The sequence below is a fragment of the Giraffa tippelskirchi genome, chromosome 11 (assembly GCF_054371585.1).
Source record: "Giraffa tippelskirchi isolate mGirTip1 chromosome 11, T2T-mGirTip1v1.2.pri, whole genome shotgun sequence".
NCBI lineage: Eukaryota > Metazoa > Chordata > Mammalia > Artiodactyla > Giraffidae > Giraffa > Giraffa tippelskirchi.
This window is the reverse complement of record NC_137285.1, coordinates 143002509-143023731: the sequence shown is the minus strand read 5'-3', so window position 1 is coordinate 143023731 and position 21223 is coordinate 143002509. Positions and strand designations below refer to the sequence as shown.

At 42.7% G+C, this 21223-nt stretch overlaps 1 long non-coding RNA gene across 1 annotated transcript in view; it reads left to right on the top strand.

Moving 5' to 3' along the window:
• The window catches only part of LOC145527276 (uncharacterized), a 50570-nt gene extending 29810 nt beyond the window's left edge, over positions 1 to 20760 (top strand). Inside the window, exons 2-3 of the long non-coding RNA XR_014069625.1 lie at positions 13052 to 13181; positions 19745 to 20760. This is a non-coding gene — a long non-coding RNA (uncharacterized LOC145527276). The remainder of the gene's footprint in view (positions 1 to 13051; positions 13182 to 19744) is intronic.
• The last annotated feature ends 463 nt before the right edge of the window (positions 20761 to 21223 follow it).

The window sequence follows — 21223 nt, the reverse complement described above, 5'->3', positions numbered from 1 at the left end:
TCTCCATCCATGAAACTATGATTAATTAAAATTCATTTAAAAGGTGTATAGCCAAGTGTTGGTTTTATAGCCAGTGGTATCACTTTGATTCCTAAATTCTAGAAATAAACCATCATGAAGAGACTCTCTACTAATTGTGAGATAAACAGCCCCAGAGAAACACGTTAATAATCTTTCTTTAGGCTCTTTGTTGCCACGGTGCAGTTTGTTCCAAGATTATTTATTTATTCATTCATTCATTCAACAGGTTATTACCTACTGTGTATTCCAGGCTCTGGGATGTGGAGCTGATATTTGCTTAAAACTTAGTGAGATGGACACCTCTTGAAACTCTCAAATATCTTCTTGATCAGCTAGGGTCATTTTAAGTTGATACCATTTTAAAATAAAGGTTTTTTTTTTTTTTTTTTTTTAAAGATGCCATAGACCACCAGGATGTAAGTGCCTGTGCCACAGGCTTAGAAAAATCTTGCCTTAAAAAAAGGAGTTTGGGAAGCTGATGATGAGTAGGATTTTAGAACTTTCAAGTGTTGAATAAAATGTTAATTATGAGACATCACATTGGATGGGACCGCTGGTTTTATTTGGCCCTGAATTCAGCCCTGATGTGAGCAGCAGGAAATGCAGGAGGAGATATGAAAATTCTCCATGCTGCTTTGCCTTCCAGTGGATGTTTTAAGGTCCTATTTATTGAAAATTTGTTGTATCACCTATAGTGTTAAGTGCTTCACCTGTATCAGTAGGCTCCTAAGTGCTGTCTCAGCTTTCCTTGCCCCCATGTCCACCCCCCACACGGCAGCCAGCGGTACCTTCCTGAAACACAGGTCCGATCATGTCATTCTCCTGTCCTTGTCCCTGGTCCTACTTTAAGTAAAAGCCCGGCCCATGGCTCACTTTCTGACTTCATTTCCTACCACTCTCCCCCTTGTTCACTGTGGCAACACTCCCCAAATGCCAAGCATGTTCCCATCTCAGGATGTTTGCCTTTAGTTCTCTTTTCCTGGAAGACTGCTTCCCCAGATGTTTGCAGGATTTATTCCTTCACTTCAAGTCTGTGCTTAAATCCCACCTCCTCAAAGAACCCTTGCCTGGAAACCCTGACAGCACTCCTTACCACTCTTCATTCTAAAATCTACTTTATCTTCCTTTTCTATACTTACCACTCCTTGACAATCTAGGACACTTTTGTTAATTTATGTATTTATTGTCAATATACTGTTAGAGCCTGAGTTCCAAAGAGAAGGAGACTATTTCATTCACTCTTCTGTTACGAGCACCTCCTGGCCCAGGCTGGGCCCTCTATCAACATTGTAGGTGTTATTCCTGTCCACTTCGTAGAAGGCCTGAGGTTGGGTGAAGGTAAGTGATTTGATGATAGGTGGTGAGTTTTGGGTTCAAACTCTAGTCTGCCCGTAGAGCTGAAGCCCTTATCTTCTGTAGTGTGTGTGCTAGTCACTCAGTCGTGTCTGACTCTCTTCAACCTCCTGGACAGTAGCCCGCCAGGCTCCTCGGTCCATGGAATTCTCCAGGCAAGAATACTAGAGTGGGTTGCCACTCCCTTCTCCAGTGGATCTTCCCAGCCCAGGGATTGAACCCAGGTCTCCTGCATTGGCAGGCAGGTTCTTTACCGTCTGAGCCACCAGGGAAGCCCAATCTAGGCCACTTCTTTTAACACTCCTTAAGGGTCAGAGCTGGGCTTTATACTTCCTTGTGCTGGTAGGTGCTCATTCTGCTCCAACCATAGGCATTGGCTTTGGCCCATTGCTTCCTCCTGGATCATCTGGGGACAGCAGGGATGTGATTGCTCAGGCACAAGAGTCTGCCGCAGGTTTCCTGGCAGCAGAGGTGAGGTCAGCAGTCTTGCACAGCAGGCTTTTAAATATCCTCTAGTGCCCGAAGGATGCGCTCATGGAAGATTCCTGTCGAGAGATGGATGAAATCATGTCTGCTTCTCCCACGGTGTTCCACGTTTTCTGCTGAGACGAAGGAAGAGGCTAAGGGCTGGAATGAAGGAATAAAGGTCTCCTTTCATCTTGGGTTGCTTTACCTTAGGCAGTCTTCAACCCAGGTGTTTTGGGTAGGCCATTTGCAGGTTCTTTCTGAATTGGAAGCCATTCTCAGTTTTTTTCTGGTGTGGTTCCAGTCCTGATTTGGATGTGTATTTCGTGTGTGTGCCAATGTCTTCTCTTTGCCCCTTCAGTTCCACTCCCCATCCTTCTCCACCTTGCTGTCTGTGGCAGGCAGACCGGTGTGGACCATGTCAACGGTCTCCCTTGCCTTCTGGCTTTTAGCTGGATTTGGCCAAGGTGGAGCCCTGACAAGAAGTCAGAGGAAAGGAGGAGAGGGGCTAGGTATTTATTTCTCTTGCTGGTGACTTTCTGTGCTTGGTCACCATGGATTGACTGATCTTTGACTGGGTTGCAGGTCTTTTCAGGGGGTCCCTCTCCTTGTGATTCTCTGTTTTGGGGTTCCGGTAACCACTTCCTTTCTTGTCCCTTCAGGTCAACAAGTGTGTATTAATCATGTTTCTTATTTACTATATTTATGATGCTTTAACATATTTGAGCCTAGTGAATCCAAGGAGGGGATGAGATTGCCCCTCTCTGAGTTAGCTAATTCTTAGAGATAATTCTTGGACTTGCCTGGAGCATGCCTTTGATAAGTAAACTAACCAATAAGGAGTCCTTACCCTCACTGCCTTCTTTTATAACATAGAACTCCTGCAGGGAGAGACCTGACACTTCTTGCCCTAAATCACCCCAGCACCAGGAGCTAGACAGCCAGGACCCACTTCTGGAGTGAGAGGCCATTCAAATTATTCAAACCAGTCCATTCTGAATCTGCCAAACCTGCTTACCCTGCCTTGCCTGTTCTCTCTTGAGGAAATCACAATGAAGCCTCTTACCCGCATTTTCTTTCTGCTCCTTCTGCCTCCTGACTGGCCCTGGGGCTTCCCCATGTGACCCTCCATGTTGCAGCAGGCCCCTTCCCCTTGCGAACTCTGAGTAACAAACTATCTTTTCATTGGTAATGATCTCCTGGTCACCATACCTCACTAAAACCCAAATCCCAGGAATATTTGAGTGGCCTCTTTAGTTTCCTTGTACACACTGCCCTGCCCGTTGTAAACAGTCCTTTTAGTAAACCCTTGTTGAATTACCTTATTGGATATGCAGCCTCTCTCCTTTGACTCTGTTGGGTGTATTGTGTATGTTTTCTTGACTTTGAGAGTCAGTGAAAGGCAGAGGGGAGACAGCCAGGCTCATATAGCCAGGGGATTATGGTTTTTTTTTTTAATTATCTATTTTTAATTGAAGGATAATTGCTTTACAGTATTGTGTTGTTTTCTACCAAACATCAATATGAATCAGCCATGGGTTTACCTATGTTCCCTCCCAATTGAACGTCCCTCCCACCAGGGCTTATGTTTTGATGTACATAGACTCAACCCACTGTCCTCCTTTTACTGACCCAGGCAAATAGTCAGTGCCTAGCACAATGCCTGGCACCTATGAGGTAGACACTTGAATTCATATCTTCTCCTTGGTGTCCTGTACCATGCCGCACTGTGGCATGATATATCACACTTCACTGAGTACAACTCTAATTGGTCATAATATTTTAGTGCTGGAAGGAGATTTAGAGAAAATTCAAGTCTCCCTTCTAATTCCTCTAGTTTACAAATTAATAAATTTAAAGACACAGACCAGAATGGCCTCAGATAAGAGGAAGAGCTGAGACTGGAATTCTGATTTCCTGATCAGTATTTTGATCACTGATAGTAACTGTAATAATATTCCCCAAATTTAGTGTAAATAAATAGACGTGCTAGACCCCATGTTAAACTGTTCTCCTATATTAACTTATTTAATTCTCATCTGGCCTTCTTAAATACTCACTAGTATTAGCCTTGGCTTACATATGAGGCATAGAGAGGTTAAGTACTAATTCAAGGGCATTCAGCTAGTAAGTGGTAGACGAGAGTGCCTATCAGGCAATCTGGCTCCAGAGTCTGCATTATTAACCTTCCTGACCTAAGAATTACATTGTGTACCCTTTTCATGTGGGCAGTCTTTCTGTTTTATTCAAGGACTTGACACCAGGGGGCTTAATAACTTAATATATCACATGCAGATGCCAGGTGCTCAGTTATTGCTGACTAGTTGTTTGCACAAAACCCTCTGAGCTTCTCTGTTGAACTCTTGGATCCAGCCAGCAACCAATCCTTACTCAGTGGCAGTTGTTTTTCTGTTGTCATCCACCAGCCCTGAGTAACTGCCACTGACTGAGTAGAAGCCTCCCTGGAGTAGAGGGAAATCCAGCCAGCTGATCTGAGAGTACACTCTTTCCCTGGGCTGCAGTCTGCCTTGGAGTCAAGTGTGAGCGTAACTAGAAGGGTTTATTTCCTCTTGCCAAAGAGAGAGACTGGCATTTTTACTTGCCTTGTATTACAAAATTTGTTGCAATAAGGCAATTTAATTAGCACAGCAGTTTGAGGTTTTAATGGTTACTGTATTTAAGCAATTTCTCTGGCACTCCTGCTGTTTTATGAGGCTATAACTTGGCTCCCAAATGGAGAAACAATAAGGCCAAATAAAGCAAAAAGATGGCAGTGTTATTCTGGAGGTGAAGCTCCTGTCCAGCCCGTGGCAAGGTACAGTGAAGCAGGGCAGCCATCTCTGCTGGCTTCCTCCAAGAACACTCTAATTGTTCATCGTGTTTCGTTGGGTCATTTGCTAAGAATTACACTGTGCAGCTATTGCCAAAGCTCAGAGATGTTAAGGGACTTCCTAAGAGTTGAATCCAGGTTGGTTTGTCACTATATAACCAAACTCTGCAGTGATGCAAGTGTAGGAACCATATAGTGTCCATGTACAGAAAGCTGGTGTCTAGTTTTCCTAGAGCTGAGGGTACAGGAGCCATGTGGTATCCATGCTGGAAGGATGGGCCTCTGTTTTCTTGGCACAGAGAATAGCACTGCAGTGTTCCTGTGGGCAGAGGTGGGGCCCAGTGTCCTGGAGCAGAGAATGTGGAACCAGATGATGCCCATGAAAGAAAAGGTAGAGTCCAGTCTTCCTGGTACAGAGGATGCGGGAGCCATGTGCTGTGTGTATGGGAAGGAGTGGGGTCTAGTTCTCCTGGTGTGGAAGAGGGGGGGACCGTAAAGTGTCTTTATGGGAACGGGTGTGGCCCAGTTTTCCTGGTGCAGAGGATTTGGAGATGGTTCAGTGTCTGTGCAGAATAGTATGAAACAGTTTTTCTGGAGTAGAAAATATCTGCTTCAATGAAGTGGAAATTAACCCTTGATGTGAGGGTTTCACCAGGAAGAGACTGGGCGAGGTGGACACTGGAAAGCAGGAGGTTTGCTGCTGCTGCTGCTAAGTCGCTTCAGTCGTGTCCGACTCTGTGCGACCCCATAGATAGCAGCCCACCAGGCTCCCCCGTCCCTGGGATTCTCCAGGCAAGAACACTGGAGTGGGTTGCCATTTCCTTCTCCAGTGCATGAAAGTGAAAAGTGAAAGTGAAGTCTCTCAGTCGTGTCCGACTCTTAGCGACCCCATGGACTGAAGCCTACCAGGCTCCTCCGTCCATGGGATTGTCCAGGCAAGAGTACTGGAGTGGGGTGCCATTACCTTCTCCGCAGGAGGTTTATGGTATTGTAAAGGTAACATTGTGTTTCGACTGGAGGTGGTGTTTGAGGTTAAGATTGGAATGGGACAAGTAACATAATAATAAAAACTATCATTTTTTGACCCCCTACCAGGAGTTGGGCACTATGCTAAGTGTTTGGATCATCTTATGTAATCCTCGCAGCAGCATTAGAAGTAGGTGCCGTTATCAAGCCCATCTTACAGAGCGAGCTGAGGTTGATTAATTCCTTGAAACATTTGCTAAGCACCTGCTGGGCAGTCATGATACAGCAGTAAAAACACGAACAGGTTACTTTCAAATAGTCATATGGCAAATAAGTGGTGGTACACCCCAACCTGGGAATACCAGACCATCTGACCTGTCTCTTGAGAAACCTGTAACCTGTATGCAGGTCAGGAAGCAACAGTTAGAACTGGACATGGAACAACAGACTGGTTCCAAATAGGAAAAGGAGTACGTCAAGGCTGTATATTGTCACCCTGCTTATTTAACTTCTATGCAGAGTACATCATGAGAAATGCTGGGCTGGAAGAAACACAAGCTGGAATCAAGATTTCCAGGAGAAATATCAATAACCTCAGATATGTGGATGACACCACCCTTATGGCAGAAAGTGAAGAAGAACTAAAGAGCCTCTTGATGAAGGTGAAAGAGGAGAGTGAAAAAGTTGGCTTAAAGCTCAACGTTCAGAAAACTAAGATCATGGCATCTGGTCCCATCACTTCATGGGAAATAGATAGGGAAACAGTGGAAACAGTGTCAGACTTTATTTTTTTGGGCTCCAAAATCACTGCTGATGGTGATTGCAGCCATGAAATTAAAAGACGCTTACTCCGTGGAAGGAAGGTTATGGCCAACCTAGATAGCATATTTAAAAGCAGAGACATTACTTTGCCAACAAAAGTACGTCTAGTCCAGGCTATGGTTTTTCCAGTGGTCATGTATGGATGTGAGAGTTGGACAGTGAAGAAAGCTGAGCGCCGCAGAATTGATGCCTTTGAACTGTGGTGTTGGAGAAGACTCTTGAGAGTCCCTTGGACTGCAAGGAGGTCCAATCAGTCCATCGTAAAGGAAATCAGTCCTGAATATTCATTGGAAGGACTGATGCTGAAGCTGAAGCTCCAATACTTTGGCCACCTGATGTGAAGAGCTGACTCATTGGAAAAGACCCTGATGTTGGGAAAGATTGAAGGCGGGAGGAGAAGGGGAGGACAGAGGATGAGATGGTTGGATGGCATCACCGACTCAATGCACATGGGTTTGGGTAGACTCTGGGAGTTGGTGTTGGACAGAGAGGCTTGGTGTGCTTCAATTCATGGGGTCGCAAAGAGTCAGACACGACTGAGTGACTGAACTGAACTGACACCCCAATCAGACTTTAGCCCATTTCTGTCTGATTCTGATGTCTGTGTTGATTAGAACAGTTATTAACTAGCTATGTGACATCAGAACGTATAATAATATCCAGCTTGTAACAGTAAAGTGGGGCTTCCCAAGTGGCACTCACCTCAGTTCAGTTCAGTCGCTCAGTTTTGTCCGACTCTGTGACCCCATGAACCGCAGCACTCCAGGCCTCCCTGTCCATCACCAACTCCCAGATTCCACACAAACCCATGTGCATTGAGTCGGTGATGCCATCCAACCATCTCATCCTCTGTCGTCCCCTTTTCCTACCACCTTCAATCTTTCCCAACATCAGGGTCTTTTCAAATGAGTCAGTTCTTCACATCAGGTGGCCAAAGTATTAGAGTTTCAGCTTTTGCATCAGTCCTTCCAATGAATATTCAGGACTGATTTCCTTTAGAATGGACTGGTTGGATCTCCTTGCAGTCCAAGGGACTCTCAAAGGTCCTCTCCAATACCACAGTTCAAAAGCATCAATTCTTCTGTGCTCAGCTTTCTTTATAGTCCAGCTCTCACATCCATACATGACTAATGGAAAAACCATAGCTTTGACTAGACGGACATTTGTTGGCAAAGTAATGTCTCTGCTTTTTAATATGCTGTCTAGGTTGGTCATAGGTTTTCTTCCAAGGAGCAAGCATCTTTTAATTTCATGGCTGCAGTCACCATCTGCAGTGATTTTGGAACTCAAGAAAATAAAGTCTGTCACTGGTTCCATTGTGTCTCCATCTGTTTGCAAAGGAGTGATGAGAAATGCTGGGCTGGAGGAAGCACAAGCTGGAATCAAGATTGCCAGGAGAAATATCAATAACCTCACATATGCAGATGACACCACCCTTATGGCAGAAAGTGAAGAAGAACTAAAGAGCCTCTTGATGAAAGTGAAAGAGGAGAGTGAAAAAGTTGGCTTAAAGCTCAACATTCAGAAAACCAAGATCATGGCATCCGGTCCCATCACTTCATGGCAGATAGATAGGGAAACAGTGGAAACAGTGGCTGACTTTATTTTTCTGGGCTCCAAAATCACTGCAGATGGTGACTGCAGCCATGAAATTAAAAGATGCTTAGTCCTTGGAAGGAAAGTTATGATCAACCTAGACAGCATATTAAAAAGCAGAGACATTACTTTGCCAACAAAGGTCTGTCTAGTCAAGGCTATGGTTTTTCCAGTGGTCATGTATGGATATGAGAGCTGGACTATAAAGAAAGCTGAGCACAGAAGAATTGATGCTTTTGAACTGTGGTATTGGAGAGGACTCTTGAGAGTCCCTTGGACTACAAGGAGATCCAACCAGTCCATCCTAAAGGAGATCAGTCCTGGGTGTTCATTGGAAGGACTGATGTTAAAGCTGAAACTCCAATACTTTGGCCACCTGATGTGAAGAGCTGACTCATTTGAAAAGACCCTGATGCTGGGAAAGATTGAAGGCAGGAGGAGAAGGGGATGACAGAGGATGAGATGGCTGGATGGCATCACCGACTCGATGGACATGGGTTTGGGTGGACTCAGGGAGTTGGTGATGGACAGGGAGGCCTGGCGTGCTGCGGTTCATAGGGTCACAAAGAGTCGGACACAACTGAGTGACTGAACTGAACTGATGGGACCGGATGCCATGATCTTTAAATCTTGAGTTTTAAGCCAGCTTTTTTACTCTTCTCTTTCACTTTCATTAAGAGGCTCTTTAGTTCCTCTTTACTTTCTGTCATAAGGGTGGAGTTATCTGCGTATCTGAGGTTATTGATATTTCTCCTGGCAATCTTGATTCCAGCTTGTGCTTCATGCAGCCTGGCATTTCACTTAATGTATTCTGCATATAAGTTAAATAAGATGGGTGACAATATACAGCCTTGACATACTCCTTTCCTGATTTGGAACCAGTCCATTGTTCCATGTCCAGTTCTAACTGTTGCTTCCTGACCTGCATACAGATTTCTCAAGAGGCAGCTCAGGTGGTCTGGTATTCCTGTCTCTTTGAGAATTTCCCACAATTTGTTGTGATCCACACAGTCAAAGGCTTTGGCATAGTCAATAAAGAAGAAGTAGATGTTTTTCTGGAACTCTTTTGCTTTTTCGATGATCCAATGGATGTTTGCAATTTGATCTCTGGTTCCTCTGCTTTTTCTAAATCCAACTTGAACATCTGAAAGTTCATGGTTCACGTACTATTGTAGCCTGACTTAGAGAATTTTGAGCATTACTTTGCTAGTGTGTGAGATGAGTGCAATTGTGTGGTAGTTTGAGCATTCTTTGGCATTGCCTTTCTTTGGGATTGGAATGAAAACTGACTTTTTCCAGTCCTGTGGCCACTGCTGAGTTTTCTAAATTTGCTGGCATATTGAGTGCATCACTTTCACAGCATCATCTTTTAGGATTTGAAATAGCTCAACTGGAATTCCATCACCTCCAGTAGCTTTGTTCGTAGGGATGCTTCCCAAGGTCCACTTGACTTCACATTCCAGGATGTCTGGTTCTAGGTGAGTGATCACACCGTCATGGTTATCTGGGTCATGAAGATCTTTTTTGTACAGTTCTTCTGTGTATTCTTGCCGCCTCTTCTTAATGTCTTCTGCTTCTGTGAGGTCCATATCATTTCTGTCCTTTATTGAACCCATCTTTGCATGAAATATTCCCCTGGTATCTCTAATTTTCTTAAAGAGATCTCTAGTCTTTCCCATTCTATTGTTTTCCTCTATTTCTTTGCATTGATCACTCAGAAAGGCTTTCTTATCTCTCCTTGTTATTCTTTGGAACTCTGCATTTAAATGGGTATATCTTTCCTTTTCTCCTTTGCCTTTTACTTCTGTTCTTTTCTCAGCTATTTTTAAGGCCTCCTCAGACAACCATTTTGCTTTTTTGCATTTCTTTTTCTTGGGGATGGTCTTGATCACTGTCTCCTGTACATTGTCATGAACCTCCATCCATAGTTCTTCAGGCACTCTGTTTATTAGATGTGATCCCTTGAATCTATTTCTCACTTCCACTGTATAATCATAAGGGATTTGATTTAGATCATACTGGAATGTTCTAGTGGTTTCCCCTACTTTCTTCAGTTTAAGCCTGAATTTGGCAATAAGGAGTTCATGATCTGAGCCACAGTCAGCTCCTGGTTTTGTTTTTTGCTGACTGTATAGAGCTTCTTTGTCTTTGGCTGCAAAGAATATAATCAGTCTGATTTTGATGTTGACCATCTGGTGATGTCTGTGTGTAGAGTGTTCTCTTGTGTTGTTGGAAGAGGGTGTTTGCTATGACCAGTGCATTCTCTTGGCAAAACTCTCTTAGCCTTTGCCCTGCTTCATTTTGTACTCCAAGGGCAAACTTGCCTATTACTCCAGGTATCTCTTGACTTCCTACTTTTGCATTCCAGTCCTCTATAATGAAAAGGAATCTTTTTTGGGTGTTAGTTCAGTAAAGTTAAATAATAAGCCCTGTATCAGAGTTGATGGGAAATTGGTTATGACTTAAAAAAGGACATGGAAGCATTGCGCACTATAAGAGTCTTGTTGATCTGGCATGACTGAAAGGTGAACAAAATAATAAATCATCACAGAGTCTGTTGAATCACAGTCAGAATGGCTGGCAACAACATTAGTGACTCAAAGAAGTGACGTGTAAACTTTCATGAGTCTAAGGAGCGATTTGATGAGTTGACAATGAGAATTGGTGGGACTGGAGTATAGGTTGTGGATATAGTCGGGGAGAATGGCAAAGGATGAGGCTGAAGAGGAGCAGTGAGTTAGGGTGGATTTTAGCTTATGGGAAGTGGGGCGCCACTGAAGGATCTTAAAGAGAAAGTGACATAATTAAGTATGGCTCTTAAGAGATCCCTGCAGAAGCAGTGTTGAGGGTTGATGATTTTCTAGAGGCAGGGAATCATTTGTTCTTTTCTACACTCTGGTTTATTTTGTGACTGTACCTGGTTTGGTTTGCCCTTATATTGAAAGAGACACGTGTACCTCAATGTTCGTCACAGCACTGTTTATAATAGCCAGGGCATGGAAGCAACCTAGATGTCCATCAGCAGACGAATGGATAAGGAAACTGTGGTACATATACACAATGGAATATTACACAGCCATTAAAAAGAATACATTTCAATCAGTTCTATTGAGATGGGTGAAACTGGAGCCCATTATACAGAGTGAAGTAAGCCAGAAAGAAAAACACCAATACAGTATACTAATGCATATATATGGAATTTGAAAGATGGTAATGATAACCCTATATGCGAGACAGAATAAGAGACACAGATGCATAGAACAGTCTTATGGACTCTGAGGGAGAAGGTGAGGGTGGGACATTCTGAGAGAATAGCATTGAAACATGTATATTATCATATGTGAAACAGAACACCATTCCATGTTCGATGCATGAGACAAATGCTCAGAGCTGGGGCAATGGGATGACCCAGAGGGATGGGATGGGGAGGGAGGTGGGAGAGGGGTTCAGGATGGGGAACATATGTAAACCCATGGCTGATTCATGTCAGTGTATGGCAAAAACCACCACAATATTGTAAAATAATTAGCCCCCAACTAAAATAAATAAATTTATTAAAAAAAAAAAAAAGAATCCTCTGGATAAAGATGGTGGATCCTAATCAACCTTGCCTTCTGCATTTCAGAAGACCCCAGACAATGCTCTTTGGAGAACTTCTGTATGTGAACAATGGTCAATTTTTATCGATGCGATAATTTTCTGCCATTACAAAGAAATGTCTATCGACCTTTGCGACTCACAGATGTGGTAAATCAGATTTGTTTGGAACCCCCAAATGCCAGGAGTCTGCCATGGAAATAATGAAGGGTCATCTATCCTGCTGAGAGTCTCCTTAAAGGGAATCGATAACCTCATTGTAAAGAAAAATTGCATCATTTCTATGAGACCCCTTTCCAGATGAGTAATGCTCTATGGGTGCTTTTTAGCTGCCATTTATAGAATGTTTCCTTGTCACAGGCCCTGACTACATGCTGATAGACAGAAACTCATTTTATTTAAAATGGGTTTTATTGCTCCCATTTTAAGATGAGGAGAATGAGGCTAGCAAATTCAACAATTTGTCCATTATCACACACTTATAAATGGTAGGGGATTTGAACTTGGGTTTATCAGACACAAAAGACCTTACACTATATTGCTGTGTGTGTGTGTGTGTGTAAATGTGTGTGTCTGGGTGCATATGGTCATGGAAGGTTTCAGAGCAAATCATGAGTCAATATCAGACAATACTGCTAAAAATTATCATGCCCACCAGGAAGCTGTCATATTTCCTAAGGTGTTAGGCTTTAGCAGGCTTGAAGGAGAGGAATAACTGGCTTCGGAGTGATCATTTGAATTGTATATTGGAAGTAATTATTTGAAGAGTCAAATATAAGGAATTTAATTGATTATATGACATGCTTTTCAAGGAGGTCAGAGTGATTGAGTCCCTCTAACCCTCAGCCTTGACATATAAAAGCATCTGACACTGAAATGGTGCTTATTTTGCACCAGGCATTATTGTGAGTGCTTGGCATTTTTAAATGAAGTCTTTTAATCTTTAACAGCACTCTCTGAAGTAGGCTTTTTAAGCCTACTTATTATTAAGCATACTCATTTTACAGGAGAGAAAACTTAGTCAGAGAGACGAAATAACTTGTCCGAGGTCATGCAGGCCCTCGCTGGAGTTGAGATCCAAAGAGAAAACTTAGTCAGAGAGACGAAATAACTTGTCCGAGGTCATGCAGGCCCTCACTGGAGTTGAGATCCAAAGAGAAAACTTAGTCAGAGAGACGAAATAACTTGTCCGAGGTCATGCACGCCCTCGCTGGAGTTGAGATCCAAACCAGTGAAAGTTCGGTGCTCCAGCAGGTGCTCTGCCGCTGCTGTTTATCATTCCCCCTCCCCCAAGCCGGCGCGTCTCAGGGGCCTCTTGTCCTCTCCAGAGCAAGGCCGCCATCTTGGGCGGATCCATAAGTACTGTCTCTAAGATGGTTCTTCTGCTGTCTTCTCTTCTAGCCCGTGATCCCTGGAGCCCAGGACTGCCTAGGCACGTGGTTGCTGTGGACGGTTCCTGACCCGCAGCGTGTGGGCCACCTTTCTGCCTTCCTTTCTTTTCATCAACCTAGGTTTCAGATCTAGGCTGACGGTAATAAATTTCAGATGATTTATTGGCCATTCCTTTTTGGTTACTAACGTGTTTAATGGATGGAGAAGAACTGGTGGCTAGGGTGGAGGTATACAGTGCCCACTGGGGATTTAAGCTGTGCTTTACCCATAGATCACAGGTGGAGTTTGAGGTGACCTTGTCTTTGAGACAGGTCTTGTCTTCTACGGGAGTGTAGGTTGCTGGAGGGCAGGGATGGCATCTGCCTTGTGTTTGTATGTCTCAGTCTCAAGCATAATGCTTGGTTCATAGTAGATATTTTATACAGTACTTAGATGATCCATCCAACTTTTGCTGGCCCTTCAACACCCAGAACCTCACCATGCTCATAGGTTTTCCTGATCTCTCATACTTCCACTCCATCTTTACAGAACTAATTGCTCCTTCGTCTGGGTTCTTAATACTTTGAGACTCCTGGCAGTTGTGTTACTTGTCTTTGTCCTAATATATAAATCAGGGATAAAGCTCTCATAGTGGTGAACATTTTAATGAAATTATATGAAAGGCACTTTGTTAACTTCAGCATGAATGAAAAGGATAATAATTTTATCTATCAAATACTGAGTTTCCTCAAGGCTAGGGACCATTATTTTACATTTATGTGTCTCCATATCTTTGCCTTAAATAACCTAAACAAGGCTTACAAGTTGAAGGTATAAGTAATTTGCTTATTTTAAGGGAAATAATGGCACAAAGACTCAGTGGTTCTAGAGAAGTTTTAATGATTCCTCAGTAATCTTTCTACTGGCTGAGAAATATGAGTAGCCTAAGAAGACTCTGAAAAGGTTAATCATAAAGTAACTGCTTCTGTTCTCACATCGCTAAATCAGATCAATATACACTTTCTCTTAGCTAATTCTGAGGGCTGGTTAATTTAGTGACACTAATGGTTTCAGTGACAATCCTAAGCTTGAGGTTCCCAGAGTCCTCTATTGAGGAAGGCAGAGACCTGAGAAATCATATACCACTCCCAGTGAGACCTGTACAATTCTTGGCCATGTAATTGGGGAATTTGCATATTAATTCTCAATCCGGGGGATTATTGTAGGCTGCAGAAATGATGTCAGATCAGGAAGAAGCTGTGTGCCTATTTCCTGTGTTGGTTGAACCTCTTAGAAATTGCCCTGAGGTCACTCTGAAAAAAGAAATCCAGTCTCATCATTCATGCCTTGACCTCTTTGCCTCACATTTAAGCAAGACATACACATACCAGTTTGGTGGAATAGCCTTTATTATTAATACTGATAATGGCTACCATTATTTAGCACAACAACTAGGATCATTTAGAAAGGCTTGCATTAACCCTTGGCCTTGCTCTCGGCACACATGGCTGAGCTTTAGAATTTTGTTTTGGCTCTTCCCGTCAGAGGAAGTAGCAGGAGAAAGATTGAAGATGGGAAACAATATCATGCTAGTTTGTATTATACAAGCCATATGTTGCCTCTGCAGAATTTCTACTTGGGGAAGTTTTGTAAGCAATCTTGTGTGACAATTCTTGAAGTAAATCAGCCCCAGTTTAGCAAAGGAATATATGAGATGAGGGAGAAAATATTCTAACAGTTTTCAGTGTACCTGAGGGTGTAGACCTGTGGGATCATCTTATCCTAGCATCACTATAATTGGAAAAGTAGGTATTAACTTTCATTAACGGGGACTCAGAGGTGAAGAGACTTGTCCAGCATTCCATGGCTGGTAAATCGGCCTTGAAGCACAGTCTTTCTCTGCTCTTTTCCACTAGGCTGTGTTGGGAGCTTGGAGTTCTAGGAGACACATTAAGCTCCTCCCTTCTCACTACCTCTCCTTCCAACCTAGTGGGTGTGGAAAGATGGGAAGGGGTCAGTGGAGAAATAGAAGAGCCATTCTCTCCAGCATCTGAGTGCTTAAGGCCGAGAAATAGAAGAGCCATTCTCTCCAGCATCTGAGTGCTCAAGGCCAGTGGAGGACTGCATCATCTATGGGTAACTGTCCACCGGCGTCAGCTCAGATGAAGTGTCAGTATGGTCAGGAATTTTTGCTCTCTGACGCTGCACACTTCCAAGCACAGGTTCTGCCTCTGGGTTCATAGCTGTCTTTCTTTCATTACTGCCCATCACAGGGGACCTGGAGTGTTTAAACACTGTGGCCATCTCTCCACAGGCATTAGCTATTTGTTTGGAGAATTAATTTATGTGCCTCTCAAGGGGTATTGATCTGAGTTAGGTGATTAAAGGGACTCGATAAAGAACCTGCTCCATCTACTCACCTGTGTTCCACTGATTGTGGAAAGGTTTATATCAATCTTTTCTCATCAAACGACTCTTCCTCTGCCTAAACCCCTCTTCTCTTCTGCTGCCCTAGGACTTTTAATTAGGCTGAGAGGCAGACTTCTTTGTCTCCTGAGTGGATGTAGAAAGGAGGAGCCGTACTGCAGGGTGCTCTGGAAAGCAGAAAGAAGAATTGGCTTAACCTTTCAACTCGTTGCATGAGTTTGGGAAATCATAGTTCCCGCCCCCTTCATCTTCTCTCTGTCTCTCATCTAATCAGGTTCTGATTTTACATCCAAAATGTTTTCCGATTTGTCTCTCTCTCCTTCCTTGCTTCTGGTGCTGTCCTGGTTCAGGTCAGGGTTGGTCTGCCTGCACTGCTGCCATAGCCCCTGCACTGACCCTCCCTCCTCTCCTCTCCCCAGCATCCCTCCAGTGTTGCCTCTGCCCTGCCGCTGGGTGTCTTCTCAAAATCAAGTTCTGATGATATCTGGGCTATCTCTTGCTCCTCTGATGTCCAGCTATCTGCTCATTGCCAAATAGGATGAATTCTGAACTTATCAATATAAGGGCTTTCATAACCTGAATTTATTAGCTTATAGGACTGATTTTGTCCTCAGCTACCCTCACATATACTGGGTTCTAGTCATAACGTGTGATCCATCGTTTACTGAAGAGAATATTTACTCTCGTGCATCTTTATCTTTTCCCCTGGACACTCATGTTTATCTTCAAATATCACCTCAGGCACTCAGATGTGAAGACTTTGCTGGTTCCCTCAACTCAGGAGGCCCTGGACTCCTTCATCCTGTTCCCCCTTCTCACATAGTATTTCAGATGGGTCTTTGCTTAGCAGTTTTAACATTGTCTTTTTAGTACTTTCTTCCCCTAAAATGTGAGTTCCTTGAGGACAGAAGTCATGGCTTATTCATTCTGATATTTCCAGAGTCTACTGGAGAGTTTAATACACTTTAAATGATAGATTGGAGTGTTTTTGAGCGATAATTTGCCTTCATTCTTTTCTTCTGGAGTGGGGGGTGTTATACAGCTTTTTTGCCTCATTGACTTTGAACTTGGCAATATGACTTCCTTAGCCAGTGGAGTGTGAGCAGACATGATGTAAACAGAGGTTTTAAATGCACCTGGGTACTTGTCTTGTCTTCCTGTGCTCCTGTGTTCCACTGGAGCTGCTGGTTGAACTGGGGGCAGCTGGGGGCACGCAAGGAGCAGAATTGAACAAGGTCTAGAGCTTGATCTGACTTCAGTTAATATGAGGATCTGTGTGCAAGCAATAAGTATCCTTGCTTTAAGTTGTTGGGCTTTGAGGTAGCTTGTCACTAAGTATTATTACAGGGATGATGGACTAATATAGGGACTCAAAGGTTTAAATCAATATGTGGATGAGTAATACACAGTTGAACAAGATGATTCTATGGCCTGAATGTTTGTGTTCTCTCCAAATTCGTAAAATTCTTTATGTATGCTCAGTCCTACCCAACTCTTTGTGAGTCTATGGACTGTCTCCCACCAGGCTCCTCTGTCCATGGGGTTTTCCAGGCAAGAGTACTGGAGGGGGTTGCCATTTCATAGGTTGAAATCCTAATCCCCCAAAGATGGTGGTGGAGCCCTCTTGAATGGAATTAGTGCCTTATGAAAGAGACCCCACAGAAATCCCTAGTCGCTTCCACCAAGTGAGGACAGCTGGACGGTACCAGCTGTGAACCAGGAAAACAGCCCTCATCACAATGAATGTGACCGTGCTGGAGCCTTGATCCTGGACTCAGCAGCCTTCAGAACCATGAGAAAGAAATGTTTATTGTGACCCAGTCCCTAAACAGACTAAGAAGGATGAGTTAAAAGAATGAGAGAGGGAAAAAAATTATGAGAGAAGAGCTCAAATGTTATGAGTGGAATCCTTGTGCATATATTTCTTGGGAAAGCATGACATTAGGAACCTCATGATAACTCATCATTCATGGAAAGTTCAGGATGGGATTATCTGAAGTTGTGGTAGTATCATAAACTTGAATGAAAGACATTTTGTCTTAGTTTTATAAGCCTGGCATGGAGGCTGAAGCTTACAAATTGTAAAACTCTAAGATAGAAATTAAGTTTCTCACTTGAATATTTATCATGGAAAACATAATCAGAAGGCAAATCTTCTGGGAAGAAAGTCACATAATGAATTCCAAATCCTAATAGACATTATTATTGGATTGTAAACTTTTTTGGATTAACCATGCCACTGTTCCCCTTCATTAGTGTGGATAATTAAAAGTTAACAGTGTGTCATTTCTTGATATGTTTATGGATATTGCTGTACAAATGGTGTGATTGGTATGGTCTCTGACTAGTTATTTTCTTTAGTAGGGGCATTCGGTTAATGCATTCAGCACTAGAGTACTGAGATGTAAATGGATTTATGAAGTTTGTCTTCATAGTCTCAAAGGCATGCCAGGAAGACTTAGTAAGAACGTGTGACTGAACAAACCCAGTGTTTATTTTATCTACAGAAATCAGGTAGTGCCTAACACATAGTGTGTGCATGCTTAGTCGTTTGTGACTTTTTGGGATCCCGCGGACTGTAGCCCTCCAGGCAAAAATACTGGAGTGGGTTGCCATTTTCTCCTCCAGGTGATCTTCCCGACCCAGCTATTGTACCTGCGTCTCCTGTGTTGGCAGGCGGGTTCTGTATCACTGAGCCACCTGGGAGCCCTCTAACACATAGTAGGAATTAAGTGTTTATCTGAAAGAGAGATCAACATTATATAGAATTAAGAGAAATGAAAGATGGCGAACTGAATCAGCACTAGCACACGGGGCAGTTCCTGAGTCCACAGGCCTTCCTTCCTGGCGGTGAGTCTAGCAGGAGAAATTAGGTTTGATCAGCCACCCTGGGAGAATTCATGATGTAGCGAGGTGACTAATGAATCGCAATCTATTCTGCCTTGCATTTCCTGCCTCAAAGGACCCAGAGTTCTTGAACCCTGCAGGGTTAAGTTCTTAATTTTTGAATTCAGGGTCAAAAATTAAGTTGCCTGCTTGAATATTAAGCTTTCAAATGAGAAAAATGTCACAAGTTGTTGGTTTGATTTGGATTAATAGGGTCATGTTGGTGTTTTGAGTAGAGAAAATTACATGCTTGAAGGTGTCAATGTGTTCTTTCCATTCTTGCTTCTTGAGATATTGTGACATTAAGGGCTGTGCCAGTGTATCATTTGATCTCTGGCCTCCTGTTCTCTATATGAGTCTATTGCATCTCCTCTAGAGTTGGCCTGCTGTTAATTAGGGCACCAAAGTTGTCATATGCTACTACTGTGATGTCTCCTCCATAACAATTGCTCCTGTGACTCTTTTTTTCTCTGTCTACCTTGCCCATCTCTCCAATAACCCAAAACATCAGCTCTTCGGTCACTGGAAATACCATTAGAAATTCACAAAAACTTTATTGAAATCTGTGGAAGTTGGTGCAGATGGTAAAATAGGATTTCTTCCACTTGAGAGCTGAATACTTATCCTATTCCATTAAGATACTTCGCCAAAGCATAATTTCCACAGAGGGTTTAAATTTTCACTCCTTAACAGCTTTAGAATATGTACGTCATTCAGTCAAGTGCTAGACAGAGCCGCGTTCACACGTGACTTAGTAATTACCTAAAACACTGGCTGTAATGCAGAGAAGATCATTATGTGACGGCGCAACTGGACTCTCTAATGCGTCTCTCTAGGAACTCTGTTCCTCTTCTACTTTCCTAAGTGGCTGTAAACAGGATAGACCTGGCATGTGGTATTGATTGGAAGAAAATGGCCTTGATAAGGTATCACATAACAAACATGCCCAAATGCGAGTTACAGAGGCTGAGGATGGAGAGAGGCTCTTGGAAAAAAGTTAACTCTGCATCCTTGGACAATTAGTCAGGGAAAGAATCAAGAGAAATCTAAGCCGACAGATGAACGAGTTAGCTCCTTACACCTCATTACAGGAATTCTTTGATTTCCTATTTTGAGGCACTGTTGGAGGCCGGATACCATTCTCATAGTGTATGCGGAACATCAAAAGAAAGTAAACAGCTGTTTCACTGGCTTAGGGTATTTATAATAAGAGATCTGGAGAAATGAACTAAAATAAATGCCTATGCAATTGTTATTAATGCACACGGACCAACAGATTCCTTTTTAAGTCTTTTATTGTCGAATTTCAGCATGAGTAATGGTTTGTCTGAAGCACTTTGAAGTCTGCTTATACTAACAGTTGTTCTGTTACTAAATGCATTATCCTTTTCATTATCTACCCCCCTCCAGATTTCATAAATTTGAGAATCATTCCTGACTGGCTGGAGGAGGCAATAAACAGTTTCATTTTGAGCCTGAATGATGGAGATGAGGATGATGCCTTTGAATTATTATTTTGATGCACAAATTTCAGTCTTCCAAGTAGGGACAGGTAGATGTGTCTCTTTGGTATCTTGTTCTGTTTTCATCTGAATCCAGATTCTCACTCATAACCACTCCTTTGAAAACAAGTTTCTTTGTATCACAAACTTTGAATTTTCTTTTTTTTTGCATTACAAAAAAGTGTTCTCCATTTGCACACCCATATTCATGGCAACATTATTTACAATGTCCCAAAGGTGGAAGTAACCCAAATGTCTATCGACAGATGAATGGATAGAGAGAATGTGGTATATACATATGATGTACTATTACACAACCTTAAAAAGGAAGGGAATCTTGTCATATGCTACAGCGTGGATGACCTTTGAGGACATTATGATGAACAAAGTAAGCCAGTCACAAAAGGACAAATATTCTTTTACTCATACTGATATGAATCCACTTACATGAAGTATATAAGGTAGTCAAAATCATAGAGATAGGAAGTAGAAAGGTGGTTGCCAAGATCAGGGGGATGAGTATTTAATAGATTTAGAGTTTTAGCTTTTAAGATGATAAAGTTTTAGAAATATGTTCCTTAGAAATGTAAGTATATTTAATACCTCTTAATTGTATGCTTGAAATGGTTAGGATAGCAAATAATAGTGTTATGATTTTTTTTTTTGCCATTAGAAAAGTTTCACGAAGTCATGTCTTGACTTTTGCGACTCCATGGACTGTAGCCCACCAGGCTCCTTTGTCCATGGATTTCCCAGGCAAGAATACTGGAGTGGTTTGCCATTTCCTTCTCCAGGGGACCTTCCTGACCTAGGGATCAAACCTGGGTCTCCTGCATTGCAAGTGAATTCTTTACCATCTGAGCCAAAGGGAAGACCTATGTGCTTTTCTGCCATTAAATAAGGGACTTAACAAAAACAAAAAAATAATCTTTCCCCTGATGATACTGTAATCCTTGACAGCCCCCTGCCATGATTTCTCTCCCATGCTGTACATGGCTGAGTCGGTACAGTTCCTGTTTATAACATGCATCTGGGTCTTCACCCTTTACTCCTTCTTGAATCTCACATGTTTAATTACACTATCCTCCTTGTGACCTCAGTAATGTCAGCTCTTCACCCCCAGGACAGTTTTCTTCCTTTTCCCCCCTGACTTCAGAGCTGCCCCAATCTTCCTTTCCCGCACCTCCAGCTAGTGTATAGATTATTTTACCTCCACCAAAATAATGCGTTTGTCATTTAGGAAAAGGACAACCAAAAGGAAGAAAAATTAAAAAAATAGATTCATAGTTCAGAAATGACTGCCATTAGCCAACGTGGGATCACCCTCACCTCCTGCCCTGTAATTTACATGTTATTATTCAGCAGCATTTTGGGACCATCTTCCCAC